Raw genomic sequence first — 17135 nt, forward strand, 5'->3', positions numbered from 1 at the left:
TCCGTCTCCCCGGCGTCACGTTGCAGGGGGGTGGAACCGGCGGCAAATTCAAATAGTTAAACACACTGATCTATTGTAATCCTATTGGATTACATTACAAATAAAGTAAATTGACATTAGTTTGCCCCCCAGTGCCCTTTCCTGCAGTTTTACTGTACTTTATATATATATATATATATATATATATATATATATATATATTTTACTGTGTGTTCTTCTTTATAACATCTCGGGTATGATAAAGTTTGAAACACAAAATCATAAATTATAATAATAAAGTTAAAGTATATATATATATATATATATATATACATACAGTATATACACACAGTGGGGATCGAAAGTTTGGGCACCCCAGGTAAATATTTGTATTAATGTGCATAAAGAAGCCAAGGAAAGATGGAAAAATCTCCAAAAGGCATCAAATTACAGATTAGACATTCTTATAATATGTCAACAAAAGTTAGATTTTATTTCCATCATTGACACTTTCAAAATTACAGAAAACAAAAAAATGGCGTCTGCAAAGGTTTGGGCACCCTGCAGAATTTATAGCATGCACTGCCCCCTTTGCAAGGCTGAGACCTGCCAGTGTCATGGATTGTTCTCAATCATCTTCTGGGAAGACCAGGTGATGTCAATCTCAAAAGTTTTAAATGCCCAGACTCATTTGACCTTGCCCCAACAATCAGCACCATGAGATCTTCTAAGCAGTTGTCTAAAAAACTGAAACTGAAAATAGTTGACGCTCACAAAGCTGGAGAAGGCTTTAAGAAAATAGCAAAGCGTTTTCAGATGTCAATATCCTCTGTTCGGAATGTAATTAAGAAATGGCAGTCATCAGGAACAGTGGAAATTAAAGCAAGATCTGGAAGACCAAGAAAAATATCAGACAGAACAGCTCGCAGGATTGTGAGAAAAACAATTCAAAACCCACGTTTGACTGCACGATCCCTCCAGAAAGATCTGGCAGACACTGGAGTTGTGGTACACTATTGCACTATAAAGAGATACTTGTACAAATATGGTCTTCATGGAAGAGTCATCAGAAGAAAACCTCTTCTACGTCCTCAACACAAAAATCAGCATTTGAACTTTGCAAATGAACATATAGACAAGCCTGATGCATTTTGGAAACAAGTTCTGTGGACTGATGAGGTTAAAATTGAACTTTTGGGCCGGAATGAGCAAAGGTAAGAAGAAGGGGCAAAGAATTTAATGAAAATAACCTCTGTCCAACTGTTAAGCATGGGGGTGGATCAATCATGCTTTGGGGTTGTATTGCAGCCAGTGGCACAGGGAACATCTCACGAGTAGAAGGAAAAATGGATTCAATAAAATTTCAGCAAATTTTGGATGGTAACTTGATGCCATCTGTGAAAAAGCTGAAGTTAAAGAGAGGATGGCTTCTACAAATGGATAATGATCCTAAACACACCTCAAAGGTGATCCTAAACACACCTGAGGGTTTTGCCATGGCCTTCACAATCTCCTGACCTCAACATAATTGAAAATCTATGGATAGACCTTTAAAAGAGCAGTGAGTGACAGACAGCCCAGAAATCTCAAAGAAATGGAAGACTTTTGTAAGGAAGAATGGGCAAAGATACCTCAAACCAGAATTAAAAGACTCTTGGCTGGCTACAAAAAGCGTTTACAAGCTGTGATACTTGCCAAAGGGGGCAGTACAAGATATTAACTCTGCGGGGTGCCCAAACTTTTGCAGACGCCATTTTTTTGTTTTCTGTTATTTCGAAAGTGTAAATGATGGAAATAAAATCAAATTTTTTTTGACATATTATAAGAATGTCTAATCTGTAATTTGATGCCTTTTGGAGATTTTTCCATCTTTCCTTAGCTTCTTTATGCACATTAATACAAATTTTTTACCTGGGGCGCCCAAACTTTCGATCCCCACTGTATATATATATATATATATATATATATATATATATATATATATATATATACATACATACACACACTTTAACTTATTTATATTTATTTATTATATTATAATTTATGATTTTGTATTTCAAACTTTATCATACCCGAGATGTTATAAAGAAGAACGCACAGTAAAAAAGTCATATGTAAATAGTTGGTTTAGGCTGCTGGTCCTTAAGAATTACATGCAAAATAATGGTACCGCTTTCAGCACCTAAAATCGTAAACAAACACACCGCCAGGGAGGTTAACAACCACTTGAAAGGGGACGTTGAGATTCCGGGGGGGGGGGCATTTTCCCCCCTTACCCCTAACTGCGGGCGCCCATGCATGTATCGTTTGAAAAATATTAATCAGTTTAATGCAAAATCTTATATTTTGCGATATAATTGTTTTATGACGGTTTTTAGAACTAGCTTTCTAATACTGGCCTGAATCCCAGGCTAATGTTACCTTAATTTTTCTTTTGAAACAGACAGTTCCAAAAGTAGTCGTTTTTCTAAAATAAACATACATCAGTTCCAAAAATAGTCATTATTAGAAAATAAACATACATCACAAAATGCTATGACTTGCATTGAAGCTTGTGTCAAGGCAAAGAAACCGCCCCAAAAAATAAAAAAAACAAACAAAAACTAAACACATAACAGGTAAAGCTCTAAAATATCTGTTGATCTGCTAGAAATGTGCTCAGCTCTTAAAGGGGAGTTCCAGCCTGGGGGGGGGATTTAAAAGTCAGCAGCTACAAATACTGTAGCTACTGACTTTAAATATAAGGACACTTACCTGTCCAGGGAGCCCACGATGTTAGCACCTGAAGCCGACCCATCCATCAGCTCCGGGTGCAGGCGCCGGCATCCTTACTAAGGGAAACAGGAAGTGATGCCTTCCGGCTTTACAGCCTGTTTCCTACTGCGCATGCGCAAGTTGCACTGTGCTTTCTGAATGGTCCCGCTGTCTTCTGAACCTGTGTGTGTCTTCCAGAAGGCAGAGCGGGGAAGAAGGAGGGGCCGCAAATGATGTAGGTCGTTGCAGCGCCCTTACACGGAAGTGGGAGCGGGTACCTGTTTTTCATGCAGTAAAGCAGAGCTTCCATTTTTGGGTGGAACCCTGCTTTAAAGTGTCTGTAAACTCTCACGTATACCCAAGTGAAATGACTGTCCTCAGGTGATACAGAGAGATGAAACAAATTCCCCTACGGAAGTTGTACCTGTTTATCTGAAGACACATTTTACACAGCATTTCTGAGCTTCCAGAGGCAGGGGGCAGAGATCTGACATCACCAACTGCACAGCTCAGACAGCAGAGCTCTGTTTAATCCCAGAGCTGAGTGGAGGGAAGGGACACACCCCCCTCTTCACAATCTCATAAGGAAACATGCACAGCTGAGGCTGTCAATCACCTACTATGTGCTGGAGAACCCCACTCCCGCCCGTCTCCTGGAGTTGGAAAACTTTTGGGTAGTGACTCATGTGGAGAGCAGAAGAATTAGACAGCAGAGAGAAATTACGCTCAGTGCTTTGGATTGAGACAAGTACACACTATAGAAGGATGTGCTTTGTTCGTTTTTCATGTAAGAGGTTTACAACCACTTTAAGCCCTGTTGTGGGCTGACAACCCACAGAATGTTTGTGGAATGCATGGTGTCAGACCTGCCCACTTTCTGTTTGTTTGTTTTAGTTTTGGAAAGTGGGGAGAGATTGGAGCACCCGTCAGGTTTTTATTGCACTCATTAGGGAGATTCACCATCTCAATTTGTCATGTTCACATAGAGTGAAAGAAAATGTAAAACTTTGGGTTGTTCCCAAAACAGGAATAGAAGGGAAATCTTCCAATGGGAACACTAGTTCTAGTGATGATAACCAGTGATTCCTCTCACTTCCTGTTTTGGCCATGGGACAGGAAGGGAAATTTCCCCAATGGCCCATGGTAAAAAAAAAAACAAAAACTGACAGATGTCCCTTACTCTATCTAAAATGAAAAACAGGTTTGCCTTTAGTTCTAGTACAGATATAATATTCTGTTTCAAATACAGCTTTATGTGTTACCATTTTTCTATAGACCCAGCCTGTCAAGGCCGTATTGTCACCTTCTGACTTTGCACCATCCACAGGCAGTTTAACTCTGCAATAAGACACAGAAGTTACAACATCGGAAAGGTGCAGTACAGAGGATGTCTTTCCAGTCTATTGAAGGGTAAAAGGCAATGGCTTTCCTAAACCCTGCCTCTGCAGAGAACTAGTTCTTCTGATGGAGGGAACATAGACGAAACGGGGAGGGCCTAGTTAGGACTTAGTGGATCTTCTCCCTCTACATAAACTTCCCTCTCTCCATCTCTTTTCCTCTCCTCTACACAAATAGAACAGTTGAGGGCTCACAGGGCCTCCTGGGATATACACGTCATAAATCCCAGGAGGCCTTAGTTTTTTTATTCAGTATGAAGGGGCAAGCCTAGCGGCCCATCATCAAGAGGCCCCGCTGGCAGAATCCGGAAGAGCCAGCAGGCCTCTGGATGACATCACATGAAAGATGGTACCGCTGGACAGAGTGGTGTCTGTTGACAGAAGGATGTCAGCGGGACAACGCTTGATCCACTGGGTGGGTGGATGTGTATCCAAACTGTTCAGACAACACCACCCGGTACGCAGGGGAATAGGGAAAAAAATAGGAGAGGTGGGGTGAAGATCCTCTTTAACCACTTGCCCTCCGGAAGATTTATCCTCCTTCATAACCAGCCCATTTTATGCCTGTTGGCACTGCATTACGTTAACTGACAATTGCGTGGTCATGCAACACTGTACCCAAATTAAATTTAGATCATTTTTTTCACACACAAAGAGCTTTCTTTTGGTGGTAGTTGATCACCACTGTTTTTTTTTTCTTTTTTGCACTATAAACTAAAAAATACTGAAAATTTAGAAGAAAAAAAAAACAATATTTTTTACTTTATGCTATAAAACATATCCAATAAAAAAAAAATTAAAAATCAAATTTCTTCACCAATGTAGGCCAATATAGGACATCTATAATAAAAGAATGTGAAATGCAATATTGCGTGCGATAGTAAATATAGAATGTACCTGTTACCCATCTTCAGAGTCAATATTGTCCTTTCTTTTCAGGATCATTATACAAACCTTCTGTCTGGCTATTGTTTGGCATTTTGTTTCAAAATGATGACACTCTGCCTGTGTTTGTTCATGGTTACAAGCAGTGCATTGTGTCACCTGAATCTGATAAGGACTGTGCAAGTGTTTACAGTATATCCCAATGGATACATACTGTAAGCAGCAAAGTGTGTAGGCAGCTGCAGGCATTCTTCTTTCCTGTAGGTGGCACTGTGCAGATGCTACATGGGAAGGGGAGTCTGTTAAAGTGGTAGTAAACTAAAAAAAATAAATGTCCTCCTGAGGGTTAACCACCTACGGACCAGAAGGCGTTACTCCCTTAATGACCAGGCCATTTTTTGCGATAGGGCACTGCGTTACTTTAACTGATAATTGTGTGGTCGTGCGAAGTTAATGAAAAAAAATTGATGTCCTTTTTTCCCCACAAATAGAGCTTTCTTTTGGTGGTATTTGATCACCTCTATGATTCAAATTTTTTTGCGCTATAAACATAAAAGCGACAATTATGAAAAAAAAAACAAAGTTTTTTACTTTCTGCTATAAAACATTCACCATTAAAAAAAAAAAAAAAATTAAAAATCTAATTTTTTCATCATTTAAGGCCAATATGTATTCTGACACATATTTTTGGTATAAAAAAAAAAAATCCCATAAAGTGTTGATTGGTTTGCGCAAAAGTTATCGTGTCTACAAACTAGGGGGAAGATTTATGTAATTTTCTATTTATTTTTTACTAATATTGGCGGCGATCAGCGATTCTTAGCGGGACTGCGACATTGCGGCGGACAGATCGGTCACCTAACTGACACTTTTGGAGGGACCAGTGACATTACTACTGTAAAAAGTGCAACAAAATGCACTGTTACTGTACTAATGACACTGGCAGGGAAGGGATTAACACCAGGGGCAATCAAAGGGTTAAATGTGTCCCTAGTGGGTGCTTCTAACTGTGTGGAGGATGGGTTTGCTGCATGAACACAGAGACCTGTGTTCCTAAATAGGAGGAACATGGGATCCCTGTGTTCATTACTGACAGAACAGATATAAACATGGCAGACTGCCGTTCTGTCCTCATGGGAAGCGATCGCAGGTACCTGCTGATTGGCTTCACATGTGGCCAATCAGCGCATTCACGCGCATCCAGCGGCGTGCGTGCGCCCCCCACTATCTGTCTCATGAAGCGACGTACAGGTACAGAGCCAACCTGCCGCAGGAAAAGTATGGCAGCTGGTCGGCAAGTGGTTAATGTCAGATTGTGGTAGTATGCACCACATACTAGTACATTATGACAGACTTGCCTTACAAACAAGGCCCTTCAGTTCTGCACTGTCATTGCTGAAGGTGCATCCATCTTTACCCGGTCCTTCTTTTGGGTTCATACTTCGCACCCTCCAGCTGTTTGAATGGCCAGGGCGTGATGACGTCACTTCCACGCATGCGTACGGGAGTCACAATAGCGACACACACTCTCTCAATCTACTCAGTGTTCAGGCATTCAGAGAGTACTGTGCATGTGCTAATAAAGTCATCAGCTTAAGCTGATGCCATTATTTACTAAATTACATAAATTAAAGCTGTTTTAAAGGCAACTACATGTAAGAGTTTTTATAGTCTTATCTGCAGGGTAAAGTCAACTTTTTGATTTTAGTGCAGCTTAAAGGGGAAATCGTCCCCTTAGCTACTGCGTCAGTCTTCTCTGCGAAAGCAGGTATCTGATTTAATGCCAAGATTCCACGAGAGTTCAGGCGGCCATCTTAACCCCTTTGTACCTAAGGGTAGAACAAATCTAAATGCCTAGGCTGATTTTTGCGATTTTGACATGTGTTATTAAAACCATACATATCATCACAACTACTTTGTGCATCCAGGTGGATTATACTTTGTTTTTTTCTGGACAAATTGGGCTTTCATTTGGTAGTAAATAGTTGTGAATATCTCCTGATGTCTTATTATCTAAGACTAAAACTAGCCCAAAATAGTACAAAAATATATATATATATATATATATATATATATATATATATATATTTTTTTTTTTATAATTTTGCTGTATATTTGTTGTTACTACCATAACCTACCTCGAAAGAACAACCCAAAATAAGTTCTCCTGCTCCTGACGATTGCAACAATACCATATATGTGTATGGTACTATTTTTTTGTACCCGTAGTACAGCCCAAAAACAATAGTGCACATTTTGCTTTTATTTTTATTTTTTGTCCTACCTAAAACACACCAACAATAACTGACATTGATGCTAATTAGAAAAAAATATCCTGTCCAAAATATACTGACCCTGACCTTCGACCCTGACCTTGACCCAAACACTAACATGGCACTGACTTCGATCAAACCTAGATCTAGGTCTTTTTCTTTATTTTTTTCTTTTATTTTTTATTATTTATATATTTTAATTTCTTTTTTTACAAACACTTTTTTTTTTTTCTGCAAGGAATGAGAAAGAAACATTGTATCCTTCTACTCTATTCACAGAAAGAAAAGGAAAACACATTGGCGGGCTTCACAGTGACTGATCACTGTGGTAGCCGATCAGAGGCTACCACAGCAATCAGGTGACCTGAAATTGTTAGTACAGGGCCTGGGGCTCTTGGTGAGACCCCAGTCTCTGTGCAGGAAGCGCACCGTGCCACCCAGCACAAAGGCAGAAACATATGCAGCCCCCATCTAAAAAATCCCAGTGCAGTGAGGCCACATATTTGTTTAACATTGGCGTAAAGCGGTTGCAACGGTAGTCGCTTTGGTTTGAAAGCTCATAGAATCCAGCTTACCTTAGAGAGGTTGGGAAATCAATGTCTAAGCTCCCCATGTCCCTCTTATGTTTAAATCACCCTGTGTCTATTAGGGGCACAGGGTGACGGAGAAAATGATGGACAACTACTTAATGGACACTGAGAATATGGCTTGGATTACTTCAAATGGGACAGCAATATTTATCCACAATATCACTTAAGAAATCTATGATACATTAATTCCACTGTATCAGAATGATGGAACATTTTATGAGCTTTGCCTCAGACTATTGTAGATGGACAGTCTACTACTGGGGTCTCTTGCTATTGTCTGCTTAATAAATTGCTCTGTGTTTATACTTAGGATAATGTGTAATGTACTTTGTTTTAGCCTAGTTGCCAGCATTCTGGTCACCCAGGTTGGTTTAAGTGCTGAGTTAATTAGCATGTTAATTACAACATTATCTGGGTGTGGATTCCCATTCGCCTATTGTTTCTGTCCATATTGCTAGTTAATTAGCTCAGGTTAATTATGTTTCTGGTTACAGTCTGTGTTAGTTGTTCCTTAGTTATGTTAATTCTGACATGGTAGGGTATATATTCTGTGTGAGTTTGTTCAATAAACAGTTCCAGATCTTATACAAGCTAAGTTCTCAGCTAGTCTTGTATGGGGCGGCTATAATATCTGATATCTATGTTCAAGACTGAAGGAAGCGGTATACTGACGGAAGCACACAAGCACATTGTTGGTCGGTTCTATTACAGGGTTTAACAAGGGAGCCTTTAAAAAGGGCATCCCAAGTAATTTGATAGTTCTTTGAGCAAATAGCTGGTTAGAGCAAGGAACCCGCTAGCTAGGGACAGTGCATAGCACAGAGAAAGGTTCCTGTTAAGTAAGGACAGTACAGGGGACACCGTCTGGTGCCACAAGAATCTTGCAAAGTATCTTCCCAGTGGGCCAGTACTTTGTACCAGATGCTGTCCCCCCATCAGCATCACAGTGAATTACACTACAGCGAGCTGTGTAGAAACTCACTTGTTTTCCAATGCACCATAATGCTCATTTATCGTGAATGTTATAACTCTGAACAACTGCTATTAAGCTTCTATAGTGCTAAAACCTTGTGTGACAGTTGTTTCGGACCATGTCTACAAATGCAAGGATAATTTAGTATATGATAACCCTGTACAGCAGGGCTGGAGTTTAAGAGTAAGAAGCAGCACAAGGAGTCAATTAGTTCATGGGCTGAATAAAAAACATGCTGATAGGAAGAGAAAGTAGAGTGACAGAGATGTGCTCGTCACTGTGCTGCTTCTACTTTCACTATCCAGTGACAGGCTGAGGTGAGTCCAGGATGATGGGTTGAAAGATGCTGGCAACCAGATGGAGGACATGTAGTGGCAGCAAAAAAGTACTGGATTGAAGGTGGATATTGCAGCAAAAGATGTTTTTTTTTTCTACTTTTTTAAACAAGTGGAATTGTAGCAGAATATTACAGAGGCCATAGCACTTTTACTGAATCTGGTAACTTTTTAGCCTTTAAAGTGGTTCTGAAGACACAAAGTTTTTTTTACCTAAATGCAATTTCTGCATTTTGGTATAAAACCTTCTGTGCATAGGATCCTGCAGCTCCCCCTTATACTTACTTGAGCCCAATCTCAATCCAGCGCTGTACCCAAGAGCAGTGGCTCTCTCCGCTTTCTCTACCTCAAAGGACAGACAGGCAGCAGCAGGAGCCATTGGCTTCTGCTTCTGTCAATCAAATCCTGTGATGAGGGAGCAGTGGGCAGGGGCAAGACACACTCTGTCTATGGACATAGGCAGCACAGCTTGGGATGGAGCTCGCAGGTGTGCCACAATAGGACTTCCTATGGTGGTACCCTGAGAAGAGGAGAAGCCAGGAGCGCCAGTGAGGGAGGGAAGAGGAGAATTGGGGCTGCTCTGTGCATAATTATATTTTGAAAATAAGGAAGGTTTACAATCAATTTAAAATGGAACTCCAGGAAAGTCTATAGTCCTCCCTTGCAGTGGGGCTGCCCCCACACTGCGAGGGTTGTTGCTAATTTACTCTAGGGGACAATGAGAGCATTTTTACTTACCTGATCCTCAAATCCCCTGGCAAATAGTGCTCCACTCCAACAATGGACTTTCCCTCAGCATGTGCACGTGAAATGCAAGGCTATAGTTCCTTCATCAGTCTTCATGACATCAGAGACCTTAGAACACCAGAGTTCATGGAAGAAGAGGCTGCAAGGGTGAGTCTAGCAGCACAGAGGAGCATGGTAGGTAAAAATAGCTGTACCTGGTCCCCTAGGCATAAGTGAGCAGTTACCATTTACAGTTCAGGCAGAGGCCCACTGCAAGGGAAGACTTCTAGTTTTCCAGAGTCCAGCTTTAATTATTGTGGGCAGATAGCTACCTAAGTGTTTGTTATGGTAAGGGGTCAGGCTCAGAGTCCCGGAGCTATGACGGATGGCAGAAGATGTGGGCTCACCCGAGGTGCAGGGTCTAAGCACTAAAATGTATTCACCAGAGCTGCTGATGGTGGAGATGGGTTTTGTTGCGTGTAAGTACCAGGCCACAGTCCTCAGGATCGCCCAACCAGGAGGTGAGCAACCCGGGTCCAGTAGCAGATATAGCAGGTAGGGATCAGTCTTAGTTAATAAATAAGCCAAAAGGTCAGTAACAAGTGGTTACGGGTTGGGATCAAGTGGAAGCATAGTCGAGGAATAAGCCAAAGGTCAGTAACAAGAGGTAGTGAAGATATAGACGGAACCAAGAGGGACAAGAGCGAGGTATTGATGGGAAAGCACTATAATCTAGCAAACAGGAAGTACAAAGGCATGGCTTAAATGGGAAGTTCATAGGAGGAGCAAAGGGTTCAAGGTTCAAGAGAAACAAAACACAATGCAAGGTAGACTAAGGAATCAGGCAGGTAGCTGTCCAGATCTCAGATGGCTCAGCAAGAAGAGACATTACCAGACATAGCAGAGGTTGCAAGTTGAGGTCCGAGTCCTGACAGTGTTTTTTTAATATATATTTTTTTATTACTAATTTACCTAGAAGTAGTGGAAGTAATAAAACTTTTATACACAGGTACTTGCCAAGTCTACCGTCTCCAAACTTCTGCTTTTTTCAAACAAACTATGGACTTTTGTCCGCTGAATTTATCCTGATGCACTCATAATGAGCAAACATAACTTACTATTCCGCTAAGGCTAACTTTTCACCTACAGTCAGGGGGGGGGGGGGGGTAAAACAGGTGAGTGAGCCACATTTTACCCCCCCCCCCCCTTTCCCAAACTACAAAGGCAGCTGTACAGAGGTTTACATAAGCTTTACATCACACTATGGCAAAACGTATCCCCTCTATTGCATTTGGGTTGAATGAGGCCATGCTACAACTATGGTGGTGTGGGCTTCTAAAGGTTAAAGGGATTGTAAATTCTTGTGTTTTTTTTTAAATAACAAACATGTTATACTTACCTGCTTTGTGCAGTGGATTTGCACATAGTGGCCCACATCCACCTCTTCTTGGGTCCCTGTTTGCTGTTCCTGGCCCCTCCTTCCTGTCGAGTGCCCCCACAACAAGCAGCTTGCTATGGGGGCACCCGGGCCAAGCTGCAGCTCCGTGTGTCCATTCAAACACAGGGCTACAGTTCGGCCCCGCCCCGATCCCTCTCTCTCCTGATTGGCTAACTGACTTTGATTGACAGCAGTGGGAGCGAACTGCGCCGCTACTGTGTCTCAGCCAATCAGGAGGAAGAGACAGCCGAAGAAATTGTGGACATCGCTGGATAGAGAAGGATCTCAGGTAAGTATTAGGAGGCTGAGGGGGACTGCTACACATAGAAGACTTTATATCTTAATGCATAGAATGCATTTAGATTAAAAAAAAAAAAAAAAACCTTCTGCCTTTACAACCCCTTTAAGGTGCTTGTAAAGCCTTAAAGTTTTTCTCCTTAATGCATTCTATGCATCAAGGTGAAAAACTTTCTGTTCTGCTGCTCCCCCCAGCCCCCCCTTTTTTTGCCTGAGCTAAACTGATCAAGTGATGTGCACGAGTGCAGCGGCTCCAGCCATTGTCTCTCTCCTCATTGGACAGATTGACTCTCGCTGCTATCAATCAAAAGCTGTGACATGGTAGCGGGGGGGGGGGGGGCTAAATCCCGCTGTTTGTCAATGGACGTAGCAGTGGGACTCAGGAGTGGGCCCGCATGGGTGCCCCATGGAAAGCAGCTTTCTGTGGGGACACCCGCCGAAGAGGAGGGGCCTGGAGCGCTGGTGGGAGACCCCGACAGATAAGGATCGGGCTGCTCTGTGCAAAAGCATTGCACATAGCAGGTAAGTATTGGCATATTCGTTGATTTTTAAAAAAAAAACCACAATCACTTTAAAACAGGCAGCAGGAGGGGACACATCACCTGTCAAATGCCCTCTAAAAAAGTGATCACTGCAGATAACCCTTCAAAAGGCCAACTTTTGTGTAAAGGGGTCCTTAAATACCACACTTAGGCTCCTTTCACATGGGCGGTGCGCCCGACAGAGTCCGTTCTGCTCAGCGGGGGATCGATCCGCCTATCCCCACTGAGCAGGCGTCTGACAGCTCAATCTCCGTTCTGTGTGCAGAGACAGAGCTGTCAGATCCCCGCTCTCCTCTATGGGGAGATCGAATGAGAACGGACTGCCTGTCCGTTCTCATCCGATCCTATCCGATCTGATCCTCCAGACGGATGGAAAATAGGGTTTCTATCCACCCGGATTTCACAGACAGGATCGGATTGGATAGCAGCGGGTGTCAGTGGAGATGTCTCCTCTGACATCCGCCACTCCATAGGGCTGCATGGAACATCTGATCAGGTCTGGCTGAGAAACTGACAGGCGGATCGGATCGGAAAGCCTGTGTGAAAGGGGCCTAATGGGCCATACACACTATACAATTGTCTTTAGATTTTTTCCTTTAGATTTACCAAAACTATAAAATATGAGGTCAAATCTAAACACTTTCAATTTGTATGCAATCAGGCAGGCCTGTGCACTACATAGTTGGAGGTAAATCTAAAGGAAATCTAGCAACAAAAGTTGTAAAGTGTGTTCCAGCCTAACACACTCACGTGTCCAACGGTCCAGCGATGCGGCCGCCCGAAGCCTCGCTCTTCTCCCTCTCTGCTCTCCGGCGGTGTGGGCACCCGGCTGTGACAGTTTGCGGCTTCACAGCCGGGTATGCACTGCGCATGCGCGAGTTGCGCTACGCGTCGTGATTGGCCAGCAATCTTCTGGGACCTCTGACATGTCCCAGAAGATTGCAGGGAGGGAGGGGGAGAGGAGAACTTCCGCTCAGGGCGTCGCGGCGCTCCGAGCGGAAGTGGGAGCGGGTACCTGTCAAAACTAGGTACCCGCTCCCCCCCAAAAAAAAATTGACATGCCAAATGTGGCATGTCAGGGGGTTAGCACTACCTAAAGCGGAAGTTCCACTTTTGGGTGGAACTCCGCTTTAAAGTGGAGTTCTGGCCTATTTTGCAACTTTAGTGATTCCTGGAGTGCTCGCTATGCTGATCAACAATTGGGCATTTTCTATTTTTTTGGGGGGTCCCTTACCTTTTTTTAGAGCATTTTTTATTGTACTTCCTCCTTCTCCCCCTCTGTGGCAGCAGCCACCGACATCACTTCCGCCTTTGCATTGCATCCTGGGAGCTGTTTGTCATCACTCCCAGGAGGCTGGAATCAGGAAGAACTCCCAGAACACTCCCTGGAATCAGGAAGAAGGACATATCAGGTTACACTGCGGCTTCAGATGCCCACATCCAAGATGGCCGCGCCCAGACAGAGTTTTTAAAAGTAAGATTTTGACTAAAATCCAATACTGTACACCTTGTAAGTATGAGAATAGCGGTTTTGTAAAGAGCGATGGATTAGTATTATAGGGGTATTTTTAGTTAAAAAAGGTATTTGAGGCCGGAACTCCGCTTTAAATATAAACACTTTCTACTCTGTATAGTTTACCTATCTTACATATGCTAATTGCAACACACCCAGCACTCCCAAGATTTAATCAGCTTTAAGCAATTACTCCAGTAGTAACAACACCTAGTAAACGATCACCAATGACAGCAACATCAACAATACCAAGGTTTAAGAAGTAAGCACATTTATAGAAACAAAACAGAAATACTTTATACTTACCCAATCCAACTACCGATGTTTGAACTATGCACTTTTGTCCACTGCAATTCTGTTCTGAAGCACTTGCAATGAGAGTGGGCACACTTTGTGAACAAAGCTACCTTTGTTCCAATAGTATAATATCACACCAACACAATAAATACTTTAAAAGAATATAAACACTAACACAGGAAGCAGTGCAAGGTCACCGACAACTTTCCCTGCATGCTGCCTAGCAACTACACTATTTAAGCATATAAACAATTCTGTTTTCCTGCAGACATTCTGATATTCTGATAAAAACCCATTACATGAAGATTACGCAAATTAACATCTTTTATGGATTCAGTAATATTGTAAGTGTTAACATTTTCAAAATGGCAAGGTAAGATAAGATCAGATAGGATTTATGGTCATTGTAAATAAATTTAACAAGGAAATTTCACAACTACTCCCCACAATATACAAAAAACATAAAAGCAATGCGTCACACACACACAAACATGCACAGAACATAAATCATATTATATATCAAATGAATAAAAAACATTCCCATCAATAAAAAAAACACCCTAATAAAATGAACAGTAACCCAGGACCACTTGGCTAATTTATTCAATTTCATTTTTACAATTATGGCCTTAATAGCCCTTAGAAAAAAAGCTCTCTCTAATCTGTCTAAAATGTCTCATTATTATTAAAAAAGAAATCTATGTCAGCTAAGTAACAAGCTCTTTTGGCAGAAAAAAAATGCTCGTATACCACGTTTTTGTACAGGCGTTTAGAATAGTTTAGGAGCGTCGTTTTTTGTTCTGCCGGAAAACTCTTCTCAAAAACGTAAAACCAGAAGGGTTTATTTTCTAAATGCAGAGCTTAAAGCGGTTGTAAACCCTAAAAAAAAAAAAGACCTGCAAGACAAAGGCATAATGAGCTAGTATGCATCGCATACTAGCCAATTATGTGTAACTTACCTTAGAACGAAGCCCCGACACGGACCCCCGGACATCGCTGCGGGTGCTGCCATGATCCCTGGCCGTCTCTTCCGGGTTCGGCGGTGATTGGCCGAAAGAGACGGCTCCGGCGCGATGATTGGCCGGAGCCGCGATGACGTCACTCCCGCGCATGCGCGCGGGAGTGATTTTCCGGCAAGTTCCCGGCAAACAAAATTGAAGGTCCCCCCGGACCTTCAGAGCGCATGCGCCGCTCTTTGCTGCTCCTGTTGAATTCCCCCATAGCCAGAAGCTTGCTATGGGGGCACCCGAGCCGAGCCTCTCAGACACAGAGCTGTGATCCAGCCCCGCCCCCTCTCTTCTGATTGGCTCACTGCATTTGATTGACAGCCAATAGTGCAGCGCTGCCATCTCAGCCAATCAGGAGGGAGTGTCTCGGGCAGCCGAGACACTCCTGCAGCTTTGCTGAATAGAAATGGGTTTAGGTAAGTATTTATAGGGCTGAGGGGGGCTGCTACACACAGAAGGCTTTTTATCCTAATGTATAGAATGCAAAAAAACCTTCTGACTTTACAACTCCTTTAAAGTGGAACTCCACTTTTGTTGAGAAAAAAAATGTTCCCCTCTGGGTGATCTATGTACGTTGCAAAGATTTTAACAAATTTAGTTGCAGATTCCTACCTTTTGTTATTCTGAAGAAATCACTGTTTGTTCCTCTGTGCCCATGTGCTTAGTGAGTCTAATGGGAGTGGTTTCATAATTATCAATCAGCTGTGGCACCTGCAGGGCACTAATGAGGAAAGCTGCTGGACCTGCATCCCTTTAGATTTGATTTCCTATTGGGAATATCTCACCAAAAATGACATTTGTGTTGCAGGGGATGCCTGAAATCTGACTTGTAGTTAAAGCAAAAAAGTGGAAAAAAAGTGGAACTTCCGCTTTAGGTAGTCCTAACCCCCTGACATGCCACATTTGGCTTGTCATTTTTTTGGGGGGGAGCGGGTACCTAGTTTTGACAGGTACCCGCTCCCACTTCCGCTCGGAGCGCCGCGGCGCCCGAGCGGAAACTGATGCTTCTACCGTCAAAGTACAAAACACCTGTAGAAGCAGCGGTTTTTACGCCCAGTGTGCATGGGCCCTAAGGCTGAGTTCAAACTGGATTGCGGAGCGGCTCGCAGCAGGGGGTCCGGTGCGTCCTGTTCACCGCTTCTGATCCGAATTCAGCCCGATTTTTTAACTGAATTTGGACCTGAAACGGATCAGAAGATGCACACAAATTTCCTGCAAACCGCTCCACAGCCGTCCCAGGGCTGTGTGAAGCGGCTCCATTGAGAGCCAGTCACAGGCTCTTGACATACGAATTGGTTGCAGGGAAGCCCGCATCCAATTCATACCAGTATGAACCCAGCCTAAAACACTTCTCTCTGGTACCACTGCATCCACTGATGTTTTTTTTTTTTTGGAGGAGCTGGACCTTCATAGTGGCACATCTGGAAAACACAAGTAGATTTACACTCTTTGATACCCCTGATACTCTTCTGTTGAAACAGAATGACTTAAAGTGGAACTTTAGGTAGTAAATAAAAATGGGCTAACAGGCAGGATTTTTGATTCAGAAAAGGCATTCTTTGTCTCTTGCGCATTAAAATTACCTACCTGCCTGCCCGCCTCTGTATAATGAACTGTGCATGCGCAGCTTATTGTAGGAATTCGGCATTGCCGAAGTCAACAGAAATGCCACGCATGCGCGGGAATAAAATCATCCCCGTCCTGTCAATTAAAGCGGCTGGCGTTTCATACCCGGAAGTTGGCCACTCGAAGATGTCAGCGGCCAGCAGAGAGCTCCAGGACATCGCATCGCTAGAGCCAAGGTGAGTGTAGTTCCGCTTTAATATGATGGTAGTAAACTAGTTACAGATGGTAAGCGGTAGAGGATTATTGTGACTAGAGGGTTCTCTTGCACTATAATATATCAGATGTTGTGGATTTTTACATTTTTTTTTAACAATAATAAATATGAGCTATGATATAATTATGTGCAATTGGTGCTGTAAAAGTTAAACATTTTTCTTTTCTCGGTTTTCTGTTCAAAAGGTTTATGTAAGCATGTATGTGGCACCTAGGCCTAGGCAGCTTTTTCCCTCCTCCTGGTCAGTGTTGCCAACCCCCTAAAGTGAAATTTACTGAGTGGATGCCCA

The 17135-nt window shown here is 42.7% G+C and overlaps 1 protein-coding gene across 1 annotated transcript in view; it reads right to left on the reverse strand.

Moving 5' to 3' along the window:
* The window catches only part of LOC309565254 (uncharacterized protein), a 177391-nt gene extending 163367 nt beyond the window's left edge, over positions 1 to 14024 (reverse strand). The window contains exon 1 of the mRNA XM_082270134.1: positions 14009 to 14024. The gene's annotated coding sequence lies outside the window, so the exon portion shown is untranslated. The remainder of the gene's footprint in view (positions 1 to 14008) is intronic.
* Between the last annotated feature and the right edge of the window lie 3111 nt (positions 14025 to 17135).

The sequence above is a fragment of the Pelophylax lessonae genome, assembly GCF_965119305.1.
Source record: "Pelophylax lessonae genome assembly, chromosome: 10".
NCBI classification, from domain to species: Eukaryota; Metazoa; Chordata; class Amphibia; order Anura; family Ranidae; genus Pelophylax; species Pelophylax lessonae.